Below are 13,387 nucleotides of genomic sequence, written 5' to 3'. Positions count from 1 at the left end.
AGCTATATATTTTTTAGTGAGGTATAATTGACATGCAACATTATCTTATCTTAGTTGCAGGTATACCATGTGACTCAGTATTTGTATACATTGAAAAATGATCACCACAAAAGTCCTTAACGTCCAACACCATATATATTGCGAGAGAGAATAAAAACTGTTTTCTCAACTTATTTTTACCATGAAACTCTTGCTTCAAAGAATTCCTATTACGTATTTCAAAACATGGTGTGGGAAATGCTGTACCCTGTTGCTTCCTTTGATTTAAAGTAATGTCTCTTAAGGTTTTTGGGCTAATAATGTTGGTTTTATTTTTTTGTTGTTGTTGTTGTTCTGAATGCCAAGAGTTTTAATTTATTATAAACTTTATGTGTATAATTTTCATAAGTTTTTTTTCACATCTTAATTTTTTTGTTTTCAGTGTTCTAAGATTCACTGTTTATGCACCACACCCAGTACTCCATGCAATACATGTCCTCCTTAATACCCACCACCAGGCTCACCTAACCCTCCACCCCCTCCCCTCCAAAACCCTGTTTGTTTCTCAGAGTCCACAATCTATCATGCTTCATCTCGCCCTCCAGTTTACTCCAGTTCACTTTTCCATTCCTTCTTCTAATGTCCTCCATGTTATTTCTTATGCTACACAAGTAAGTGAAATCATATAATTGACTCTCTCTGCTTGACTTATTTCACTCAGCATAATCTCCTCCAGTCCTGTCCATGGTGATACAAAAGTTGGGTATTCATCCTTTCTGATGGCTTTAATAATCTTTTCTGATTATAAAGATAATGCACATTCACTTAAAAAATGAAAAAAAAAAGAGAAAGGAATGAAGAACAATACAAAAATCGGTAATAATATTTCTACGCAGAAATAACCACTATGAATATTTTGGTATATGTCCTTTGTCTTCCTTTCTCATTTTTTTTCTCTCGTACTCTCCATTTCCATATACCTAAACATTAAGCGCAAGCCTGGAATAATATTTTATATACTGTTCTAAACTTGGTTTGTTTAACCATACATGGTAAAAGTTTTTCTGTGTCAATAGACAGAAATCTAATTTTCCATTATTAATGGTTAGATGACATGTAATTAATAAAATGAACCATACTTGATTGGACTAATTTTCCACAAATGAAATTTAGGGTTTCTTTAAAAAAATATAATCTCCACTGAATACTCTTTTTCCTACTGAATATTCTTAATATACAAATCCTTGCATCATTGAACACTTGAATATTTCTTTCCTTAGGAAAAATTTCTATAAGTAGACTTATTGGCTCAAAGGGCATTCATATTTGAAGGCTTTAGATATTCATTTTGGAGCTAATATTTTCTTAGCAATATTATATGCTTAATTCTGGGGGAGGGGTTGTACATGAATTGCAATCATGAGTTTTATTGGATACAAGTGGCCCTGCTCGGTGCTTTTTTTCCAAAGAGCAAACGTGCCTGCTAGCAGTAAATATGAAACAAAACCTCAGTTCTGCAATCTGGCACGCAATTGTTCATTTCTTCAACAGAGCAAGGGGAAAAAAAGTGGTTTTGATAGTGTAACAAACACATTGATCTATTGAAGTACTACCACAGATATATTTAATTTCTGTGAAAATAATTGGGTCTGTGGGAATAATTATAGCTATCAAATTGTTTCTTCCAAAAAAGAAAGGAAAGGGGGTTTAAACCATTAACAATCAGAGTCATAGCTCTTTTGATCCTCAGGAAAAGAAGCATGAAAGTTGCCCTCAAGTGGGAGGGTAGGCAGGGAGAAAGAAAGGAAAGCGGTAGTCCTTATGGTTCCACCTTCCCCCAGCACACAAAGGGTTGGCAGTATCTCAAGTTCCATTTATCTGTCAGCTGCCATAGCTCTTGGCCTTGGATGAGGGGCTATGGGGGCATAGGTGGGGGTAGCTGCTGAGAGAAGAGGCAGCTTATGGTTTTGTACCTTCTACATTGCAAGGGCAAAAGCCACGTGACCCTTGGTTATAAGCCGGTTAAGGCATTTTCACATGTTCTCTTAATCATCACAGCTATAGAGTGAAGTTTGTACCATTATATCCATTTTACAGAAGAAAAATGAGGATCAAAGAACTTAGAGGTGGAAGTGGTTTGCTGTTGTAAGAGAGTGGGAAATGGAGTTGGAACTCTGACACTGCAACTCCAAGCACATAATTTCCTAGTAACTTACTGTTCCATATTATTTTCCTCTTACTCACTAATGATTCCCATGTACCAAGTACTTTCACATAAATAATCACATATATTTAATCCTCAGAAAAGTCCTCTGAAATAGGTTTTATAATCTGTATGAGTTTGCTAAAGCTGCTATAACAAGGTACCACATGCCGAGTAGCTTAACAACAGAAATATTTTATAGTTCTGAAGGCTAAAAGTCCTAGATCATGGTGTGGGCAAGGCCATGCTCCCTCTGAAGGTCCTAGGGAAGGTAGTTCTGGGCCTCTCACCTATTACCTATTTGGTAAAACTTCCAGGTAGTTTCTTGACTTGTGGTAGCCTGTCCCCTGTCTTCTCATGGTATTCTGCTTATGTGTGTGCATCTCCAACTTTCTCTTTTTTATAAGGACACCAGTCATGTTGGACTAGGGGCCCACCCTACTCCAGTATGACCTCATCTTAACTACTTAAATCTGCAACAACCTTATTTCCAAAGAAGATCATATTCTGAGGTACTGGAGGTTAGATCTTCAACATATGAATTTGGTGGGGGACACAATTCAACCCGTAACAGCATCTCCATTTTTCATGTGACTAAACTGGTTGATCTAAATTTGCTGAGCATGGAAATGTCAGGGCCAGGATTTGGAGTCAGCTTTTCTGAAGAGGAGCCCACAGCATTTTGCTATTATAGTTCTCTTCCTCACAGATAAATATGGATTAGATCAGAGCCAATGTGACTGAGACATAAACAATTGTCATGCAAATCGTACATTAGAAATGCAAATAAAATGTAATTACAAAGATGATTTAATCCCAGGCCAGCCTACTTGATGGACTTAAAAGGGCAAAAGTCTCAGAAGATTCTTGATTTGGAGAATATAGGGCTTGCAGACCCACAAGTCTGCTGAGCAGGAAGATTAGATGATTCAAAGCTGGGAAGAGTATAAACTGATTGTCTGGCCAAGAGATAGGTGAAGAGGAGAAAACTGGGGACAGGGTACTAAATTGGGTCCAGAGAATGCACTTGTGAGGCCAAGTATCCCAAGGTGGATGACACCCCAAGACTCAGTAATCCTAAGAAAGGCACTGTTACTGTAGGCCAGTTACTAGATTACTAGAGGGTAGAATGACCAGTGCCTTACTGGCCGGGGACTGAGAGGTTACCCAGGATGGGATTTTTAGTCCTAAAACCTAGACAGTCCCAGGCAAAAGGTATGGTTGTCACTTATTAAGGAGGGAAACCTGGCAGTCTGTCACAAACCTGACTAATTAGTAAGTGGGGCCTCCTGGTTTAAGTACCACACTAGGGAGTCAAAAATTTGCCATAAGAAGTGTTCAACTTCTAGTAGAAATAATAATGTTGTTCGGTATCACACCTCATCAGTAACATGGTTTCTCCACCGCCACACACACAGAGTGTACTTACATCGCTTTCCCATTAGCGGAGGAGGCTACATTAGGAGATGGGGGATTCCACTGAAAGTGAAAATCATAGACAGACTTTGGTCCTTTGTTGGTAACTGAAATATCAAAGGCGAAGACTACTCTCACCAAAGGACCTTTCTGTTTCACCCTCTTTTCTCCAGTCCCTGCTCTGGTCCCTTACGTGAACAGGCAATGAGAGAAGAGAATTTCTTAAATTTTTCTGATTGAAAAATAACTAAGGCCCTTATTAACAGCACAGATTCTGTGGGGCCCCTGGGTGGCTCAGTCAGTTAAGCGCCTGACTCTTGATTTTGGCTTAGGTTATGATCTCAGGGTTAAGATCAAGCCCTGGGTCTGCTTCTGGCTGGGTGTGGAGCCTGCTTAAGATTCTCTGTCTCCCTCTCCGTCTGCCCCTTCCCACCGCCCAGCTAAAGAAGAAGAAGGAGGAGGAGGAGGAAGTGGAGGAGGAGGAGGAGGAAGAAAAGAAAGAAAAACAGTACAGATTCAGAAACAAATTTATTCAGAAGCTCCAGGGAAGAGCCTGAGAAGCTATGTGTGTATGTATTTTTTTTTTTTTTTTTTAAAGAATTTTATTAAATTTTTTATTTTTTTTCAGCATAACAGTATTCATTATTTTTGCACCACACCCAGTGCTCCATGCAATCCGTGCCCTCTACAATACCCACCACCTGGTGCCCCCCAACCTCCCACCCCCCACCCCTTCAAAATTCTCAGATCGTTTTTCAGAGTCCATAGTCTCTCATGGTTCACCTCCCCTTCCAATTTCCCTCAACTCCCTTCTCCTCTCCATCTCCCTTTGTCCTCCATGCTATTTGTTATGCTCCACAAATAAGTGAAACCATATGATAATTGACTCTCTCTGCTTGACTTATTTCACTCAGCATAATCTCTTCCAGTCCCATCCATGTTGCTACAAAACTTGGGGATTCATCCTTTCTTTCTTTTTTTTTTTTTTTTTTTTTTGCAGCTTTATAAACATATATTTTTATCCCCAGGGGTACAGGTCTGCAAATCGCCAGGTTTACACACTTCACAACACTCACCATAGCACATACCCTCCCCGATATCCATAACCCCACCCCCTCTCCCAACCCCCTCCCCCCATCAACCCTCAGTTTGTTTTGTGAGATTAAGAGTCACTTATGGTTTGTCTCCCTCCCAATCCCATCTTGTTTCATTTACTCTTCTCCTACCCCCTTAACCCTCCATGTTGCATCTCCTCTCCCTCATATCAGGGAGATCATATGATAGTTGTCTTTCTCCGATTGACTTATTTTGCTAAGCATGATACCCTCTAGTTCCATCCACGTCGTCGCAAATGGCAAGATTTCATTTCTTTTGATGGCTGCATAGTATTCCATTGTGTATATATACCACATCTTCTTTATCCATTCGTCTGTAGATGGACATCTAGGTTCTTTCCATAGTTTGGCTATTGTAGACATTGCTGCTATAAACATTCGGGTGCATGTGCCCCTTCGAATCACTATGTTTGTATCTTTAGGGTAAATACCCAGCAGTGCAATTGCAGGGTCATAGGGTAGTTCTATTTTCAACATTTTGAGGAACCTCCATGCTGTTTTCCAGAGTGGTTGCACCAGCTTGCATTCCCACCAACAGTGTAGGAGGGTTCCCCTTTCTCCGCATCCTCGCCAGCATCTGTCATTTCCTGACTTGTTAATTTTAGCCATTCTGACTGGTGTGAGGTGATATCTCATGGTGGTTTTGATTTGTATTTCCCTGATGCCGAGTGATACGGAGCACTTTTTCATGTGTCTGTTGGCCATCTGGATGTCTTCTTTGCAGAAATGTCTGTTCATGTCCTCTGCCCATTTCTTGATTGGATTATTTGTTCTTTGGGTGTTGAGTTTGCTAAGTTCTTTATAGATTTTGGACACTAGCCCTTTATCTGATATGTCATTTGCAAATATCTTCTCCCATTCTGTCAGTTGTCTTTTGGTTTTGTTAACTGTTTCCTTTGCTGTGCAAAAGCTTTTGATCTTGATAAAATCCCAAAAGTTCATTTTTGCCCTTGCTTCCCTTGCCTTTGGTGATGTTCCTAGGAAGATGTTGCTGCGGCTGACGTCGAAGAGGTTGCTGCCTGTGTTCTCCTCGAGGATTTTGATGGATTCCTTTCTCACATTGAGATCCTTCATCCATTTTGAGTCTATTTTCGTGTGTGGTGTAAGGAAATGATCCAATTTCATTTTTCTGCATGTGGCTGTCCAATTTTCCCAACACCATTTATTGAAGAGGCTGTCTTTGTTCCATTGGACATTCTTTCCTGCTTTGTCGAAGATGAGTTGACCATAGAGTTGAGGGTCCATTTCTGGGCTCTCTATTCTGTTCCATTGATCTATGTGTCTGTTTTTGTGCCAGTACCATGCTGTCTTGATGATGACAGCTTTGTAATAGAGCTTGAAGTCCGGAATTGTGATGCCACCAACTTTGGCTTTCTTTTTCAATATTCCTTTGGCTATTCGAGGTCTTTTCTGGTTCCATATAAATTTTAGGATTATTTGTTCCATTTCTTTGAAAAAAATGGATGGTACTTTGATAGGAATTGCATTAAATGTGTAGATTGCTTTAGGTAGCATAGACATTTTCACAATATTTATTCTTCCAATCCAGGAGCATGGAACATTTTTCCATTTCTTTGTGTCTTCCTCAATTTCTTTCATGAGTACTTTATAGTTTTCTGAGTATAGATTCTTAGTCTCTTTGGTTAGGTTTATTCCTAGGTATCTTATAGTTTTGGGTGCAATTGTAAATGGGATGGACTCCTTAATTTCTCTTTCTTCTGTCTTGTTGTTGGTGTAGAGAAATGCAACTGATTTCTGTGCATTGATTTATATCCTGACACTTGACTGAATTCCTGTACAAGTTCTAGCAGTTTTGGAGTGGAGTCTTTTGGGTTTTCCACATAGAGTATCATATCATCTGCGAAGAGTGATAGTTTGACTGCTTCTTTGCCGATTTGGATGCCTTTAATTTCCTTTTGTTGTCTGATTGCTGAGGCTAGGACTTCTAGTACTATGTTGAATAGCAGTGGTGATAACGGACATCCCTGCCGTGTTCCTGACCTTAGCGGAAAAGCTTTCAGTTTTTCTCCATTGAGAATGATATTTGCGGTGGGTTTTTCATAGATGGCTTTGATAATATTGAGGTATGTGCCCTCTATCCCTACACTTTGAAGAGTTTTGATCAGGAAGGGATGCTGTACTTTGTCAAATGCTTTTTCAGCATCTATGGAGAGTATCATATGGTTCTTGTTCTTTCTTTTATTAATGTGTTGTATCACATTGATTGATTTGCGGATGTTGAACCAGCCTTGCAGCCCTGGAATAAATCCCACTTGGTCGTGGTGAATAATCCTTTTAACGTACTGTTGAATCCTATTGGCTAGTATTTTGGCGAGAATTTTTGCATCTGTGTTCATCAAGGATATTGGTCTGTAGTTCTCTTTTTTGTTGGGATCCTTGTCTGGTTTGGGGATCAAGGTGATGCTGGCCTCATAAAATGAGTTTGGAAGTTTTCCTTCTATTGCTATTTTTTGGAACAGTTTCAGGAGAATAGGAATTAGTTCTTCTTTAAATGTTTGGTAGAATTCCCCCGGGAAGCCGTCTGGCCCTGGGCTTTTGTTTGTTTGGAGATTTTTGATGACTGTTTCAATCTCCTTACTGGTTATGGGTCTGTTCAGGCTTTCTATTTCTTCCTGGTTCAGTTGTGGTAGTTTATATGTCTCTAGGAATGCATCCATTTCTTCCAGATTGTCAAATTTGTTGGCGTAGAGTTGCTCATAGTATGTTCTTATAATTGTCTGTATTTCTTGGTGTTCGTTGTGATCTCTCCTCTTTCATTCATGATTTTATTTATTTGGGTCCTCTCTCTTTTCTTTTTGATAAGTCTGGCCAGGGGTTTATCAATCTTATTAATTCTTTCAAAGAACCAGCTCCTAGTTTCGTTGATTTGTTCTATTGTTTTTTTGGTTTCTATTTCATTGATTTCTGCTCTGATCTTTATGATTTCTCTCTCCTGCTGGGTTTAGGGTTTCTTTCTTGTTCTTTCTCCAGCTCCTTTAGGTGTAGGGTTAGGTTGTGTACCTGAGACCTTTCTTGTTTCTTGAGAAAGGCTTGTACCGCTATATATTTTCCTCTCAGGACTGCCTTTGTTGTGTCCCACAGATTCTGAACTGTTGTGTTTTCATTATCATTTGTTTCCATAAATTTTTTCAATTCTTCTTTGATTTCCTGGTTGACCCATTCATTCTTTAGAAGGATGCTGTTTAGTCTCCATGTATTTGGGTTCTTTCCAAATTTCCTCTTGTTATTGAGTTCTAGCTTTAGAGCATTGTGGTCTGAAAATATGCAGGGAATGATTCCAATCTTTTGATACCGGTTGAGACTTGATTTAGGACCAAGAATGTGATCTATTCTGGAGAATGTTCCATGTGCACTAGAGAAGAATGTGTATTCTGTTGCTTTGGGATGAAATGTTCTGAATATATCTGTGATGTCCATCTGGTCCAGTGTGTCATTTAAGGCCTTGATTTCCTTGTTGATCTTTTGCTTGGATGATCTGTCCATTTCAGTGAGGGGAGTGTTAAAATCCCCTACTATTATTGTATTCTTGTCGATGTGTTTCTTTGATTTTGTTATTAATTGGTTTATATAGTTGGCTGCTCCCACGTTAGGGGCATAGATATTTAAAATTGTTAGATCTTCTTGTTGGACAGTTCCTTTGAGTATGATATAGTGTCCTTCCTCATCTCTTATTATAGTCTTTGGCTTAAAATCTAATTGATCTGATATAAGGATTGCCACTCCTGCTTTCTTCTGATGTCCATTAGCATGGTAAATTCTTTTCCACCCCCTCACTTTAAACCTGGAGGTGTCTTCGGGTGTAAGATGAGTTTCTTGTAGGCAACATATAGATGGTTTTTGTTTTTTTATCCATTCTGATACCCTGTGTCTTTGATTGGGGCATTTAGCCCATTAACATTCAGGGTAAGTATTGAGAGATATGAATTTAGTGCCATTGTATTGCCTGTAAGGTGACTGTTATTGTATATTGTCTCTGTTTCTTTCTGATCTACTACTTTGAGGGTCTCTCTTTGCTTAGAGGACCCCTTTCAATATTTCCTGTAGAGCTGGTTTGGTATTTGCAAATTCTTTCAGTTTTTGTTTGTCCTGGAAGCTTTTAATCTCTCCTTCTATTTTCAATGATAGCCTAGCTGGATATAGTATTCTTGGCTGCATGTTTTTCTCATTTAGTACTCTGAATATATCATGCCAGCTCTTTCTGGCCTGCCAGGTCTCTGTGGATAAGTCTGCTGCCAATCTAATATTTTTACCATTGTACGTTACAGACTTCTTTTCCCGGGCTGCTTTCAGGATCTTTTCTTTGTCACTAAGACTTGTCAATTTTACTATTAGGTGACGTGGTGTAGACCTATTCTTATTGATTTTGAGGGGGGTTCTCTGAACCTCCTGGATTTTGATGCTTGTTCCCTTTGCCATATTGGGGAAATTCTCTCCAATAATTCTCTCCAATATACCTTCTGCTCCCCTCTCTGTTTCCTCTTCTTCTGGAATCCCAATTATTCTAATGTTGTTTCGTCTTATGGTGTCACTTATCTCTCGAATTCTCCCCTCGTGGTCCAGTAGCTGTTTGTCCCTCTTTTGCTCAGCTTCTTTATTCTCTGTCATTTGGTCTTCTATATCGCTAATTCTTTCTTCTGCCTCATTTATCCTAGCAGTGAGAGCCTCCATTTTTGATTGCACCTCATTAATAGCTTTTTTGATTTCAACTTGGTTAGATTTTAGTTCTTTTATTTCTCCAGAAAGGGCTTTTATATCTCCCGAGAGGGTTGCTTTAATATCTTCCATGCCGTTTTCAAGCCCGGCTAGAACCTTGAGAATCATCATTCTGAACTCTATATCTGACATATTACCAATGTCTGTATTGATTAGGTCCCTAGCCTTTGGTATTGCCTCTTGTTCTTTTTTTTGTTGTGAATTTTTCCGCCTTGTCATTTTGTCCAGATAAGAGTATATGAAGGAGCAAGTAAAATACTAAAAGGGTGGCAACAACCCCAGGAAAATATGCTTTAGCCAAATCAGAAGAGATCCTGAATTGTGAGGGGGGAAAAAGGGGATAAAAAGGGGTTCAGAAAGAAAGAAAAAAAAAAAGCTATTAAAAAAAAGAAAGCCGATAAAGAAAAAATATAAAAAGAGGAAAAAATATATATATATTAGATAAACTATTTAAAAAACGTTAAAAAAAGAAAACGGTAAAAGTTAAAAAAAAATTTAGCGGAAGAAGAGAAAAGAAAAAAAAATTGAAAAAGAAAAAAAAATTAAATTAACTGCAAGGCTAAAAAATCATGGGGAGAAAGCCATGAGTTCCGTGCTTTGCTTTCTTCTCCTCTGTAATTCCGCCGTTCTCCTTGGTAGGTGAACTTGGTCCTGGCTGGGTTTCCCGTTGATCTTCTGGGGGAGGGGCCCGTTGTAGTGATTCTCAAGCGTCTTTGCCCCAGGCGGAGTTGCACCGCCCTTACCCGGGGCCGGGCTGAGTAATCTGCTCGGGTTTGCTGGGTTTGCTTTCGGGAGCTTTTGTTCCCTGAGCGCTTTCCGTAGAGTCCGGAGGACGGGAATAAAGATGGCGGCCTCCCGGTCTCCGGCCCGGAGGAGCCGAGAGCCCGGGGCCCCACTCCTCAGTGCGCCCTCAGAGAACAGCACCGAATGACTCCCGTCACCCTGGCCTCTGGCCGCGCTCCGAGCTGACCGAGCCTGCGACCGGTTCAAGGCAACCCTGAGCTGAGAGTCACTCCTCGGCTCTGTCTCTTCAGCCGGCTTCCCCGTTCGAATACCGATAAGCTCTGCGACACTGAGACACCCCCGATCCTTCTGCGACCCTGCGGGACCTGAGGCCTCGCTTACCCCGCCTGGGCTTCACCCCAGTTAAGCCTCTGGAGCGATGTCCCTCAGCGGAACAGACTTTTAAAAGTCCTGATTTTGCTCCGTTGCTCTGCTGCTCGCCGGGAGCCGGCCCCTCCCCCCGCGGTCTATCTTCCCGTCGCTTTGGATTCACTTCTCCGCCAGTCCTACCTTGCAGAAAGTGGTTGATTTTCTGTTTCTGGAATTGCTGTTCTTCTTCTCTTCAATCTCCCGTTGGATTTGTAGGTGTTTGCAATCTTTAGATAAGCTATTTAGCTGATCTCCCGCTACCCGAAGTAGTCTCAGCCTGCTACTTCTCCGCCATCTTGACTCCTCCCTGTGTGTATGTATTTTAAATCATATATATACTTAAACTAGCTCCCAGGTGATTATTAAAAGTAGGGAAGAGTTAGGAACTCTTGACTGGGAACCACACCAGTAGGAGACCACATGCCCATCCTCTTCTCAAAACAAAGTGAGAGATACCCCCTCCCAAATCCATAGTCAGGATACACAGAGGGGATAGGAACTGGAAAATACTAGTTTCTGTTCAGTTTGCCTGTGCCTATTTCCAGAGGCATGTTTTTTGTTTCCCAACAAGCACACCTAGGAAAGAGGGTGGATAGGATTTTTTTTTTTTTCAATAGTCTGGCTCTGTAGATTTTTCCGACAGCAATGTTTCTGGCAGCCAAAGAGAGCTGGGGAAGGAAATGGGTGGTGTGATGTAGGGGTGAGAACAGAACCTCAGCACACGGCAGGTTAGAGAGGCCTCATCTCTCTGCGACGTGCTCTTGTCTGTGTGGAGGACGAGGAGGGTTCCAGATTGTTAACCAGCAGCAGCTGGCAGCTTTATTGTTTTTTAATTAAATAACCCCCAGCCACATGAGCATGCACGAATCCCCCACCCCCTCCTCCTCATGAAACCTCATTAAGCAAGAGGACTATAATTAAACCCGGAATCCACAGTTGACACTCCTACCATCAGTCTATTGCTACTGCCGTCAGGATGTGGGTAAAAAGACAGCTCTCTCCTCCGCATTTTATGGGCAGAGGGCAAATAACAGGGAGAGGCCATCTTTATCTGTCACATAATGGGCAACTCGGCCCTTCCTTGAGGGCAACCAGATGTGCCTTTTGACCTTAACTACCTCCATGGTGGATGGGTGCCCATCAAATAAAGAAAGACATCTGCCTGGGAGGGCCAATTTACCTCAAACAGGTGAGGGACTTTGATTCCAAGAGCAAAGGAATTTTCCTGATGTTACTTAGTGGTGCATTTGGGCCCAATATGTCAGGACAATCTCCGTATAATTGGAAGTGATATGGAAAGTGGTAGCCATCAGCTCTTTAAACGTAGGCCTATTTATGTCTTACCAGGGGCTGTATGGCTACACATGCGGTTGTTTTTCCTACCTTGCCCCTCCTTCTCTTCTGCCCCCCTTACTTGGTTGGCCACCTTAACTGTACCTTAACCCTTCCCCAGCAGTCTCTTTCCTCTCTGCCTGCCATTCCTTTGTCTCTGAACTCCTTTGTACCTAATGTCTAATTGCAGAGCCTCTCAGTATGTAGTAGATACGCGGAATACTGCTTCTTTTTTTAAAAATATTTTATTTATTTATTTGACAGAGATCACAAGTAGGCAGAGAGGCAGGCAGAGAAAGAGGAGAAAGCAGGCTCCCCACGGAGCAGAGAGTCAGATATGGGGCTGGATCTCAGAATCCTGGGATCATGACTTAAGCCAAAGGCAGAGGCTTTAACCCACTGAGCCACCCAGGCGCCCCCGGAATACTGCTTCTCAACATAGGAGCAGACTCCTTTAAAAAATCTCCTGCAGGGGTGCCTGGGTGGCTCAGTGGGTTAAGCCTCTGCCTTCTGCTCAGGTCATGATCTCAGGGTCTTGGGATCGAGCCCCACCACCCCCACCGCCTGCCTCTCTGCCTACTTGTGATCTCTGTCAAATAAATAAATAAATTCTTACAAAAAAAAAAAAAATCTCCAGCATGGGCAGAGGAGTGAGGGAGCAGATGAGCACAGAAAGGCAGAGCTCTTTTCAGATGTAATCAATCCTGAAAAGCCAAATTCCTCTCCCCACCCCCAGCTTGGGCAAAGCCCTGGTAATATTGTTTCCTGTAAAGTCCCAAAACCCAGTGAAAACGAATTTATCATTTACATCATTTCTCTTTGTAGCTCTGACAATTCATATTACCCCAGAACCTGACATCTCCACTTTCCTCCAATTGATAAATAATCTCTTTTTGATTTCTGTAACTGAGACACATCATAAGCCCAACATACAAAGGAAGATTCATTGGTCGTTTATTTCACATGTGAGCTCCTTGAAAAATTGAGTCTGCGTCACCATTTGGGCATTAATTCCTGACATGCCACTTATCATATTTTGATTGTTTCCAGGAGAACACCATACTTTAACTCTTTGGGAATAATTTAACTGATCAAATACACGCATCTGGTTGTTATGGTAACTAAAGTTCTAAAAATAATATAAAGAAAAGACTACCTTTAATTGAAATCACAAGAAGTTGTTATGGTAACTGGAATTTTAAAAGTAACTAGGTTAAACTACATTTCATTTTATCCAGCTCTTTACACAAACAAATTCTGATTAAAATATCAGGTTTAATTTAATCAGTTAATTAATGTCACTAAATGTCATTTATCTTATAACTCTCATTTACATTCACTGCTGAATTATCCCACTTGCTAATTTATAACCATTCTGCCTTCAATTTAACATTCTGGAACCTGGGGCAAAGTGTGTAGTGAGAGAGTGGAGCTAGGATTAGATATCAACCTAAAT

At 40.8% G+C, this 13,387-nt stretch overlaps 1 long non-coding RNA gene across 1 annotated transcript in view; it reads right to left on the bottom strand.

Moving 5' to 3' along the window:
• Nucleotides 1-774: 774 nt before the first annotated feature.
• Nucleotides 775-13,387, bottom strand: part of LOC125094749 (uncharacterized) — a 35,067-nt gene continuing 22,454 nt past the window's right edge. The window contains exon 3 of the long non-coding RNA XR_007125677.1: nucleotides 775-803. This is a non-coding gene — a long non-coding RNA (uncharacterized LOC125094749). The remainder of the gene's footprint in view (nucleotides 804-13,387) is intronic.

The sequence above is a fragment of the Lutra lutra genome, chromosome 3 (assembly GCF_902655055.1).
Source record: "Lutra lutra chromosome 3, mLutLut1.2, whole genome shotgun sequence".
Taxonomy (NCBI): Eukaryota; Metazoa; Chordata; class Mammalia; order Carnivora; family Mustelidae; genus Lutra; species Lutra lutra.
This window is presented reverse-complemented; position numbering and strand designations above follow the sequence as displayed.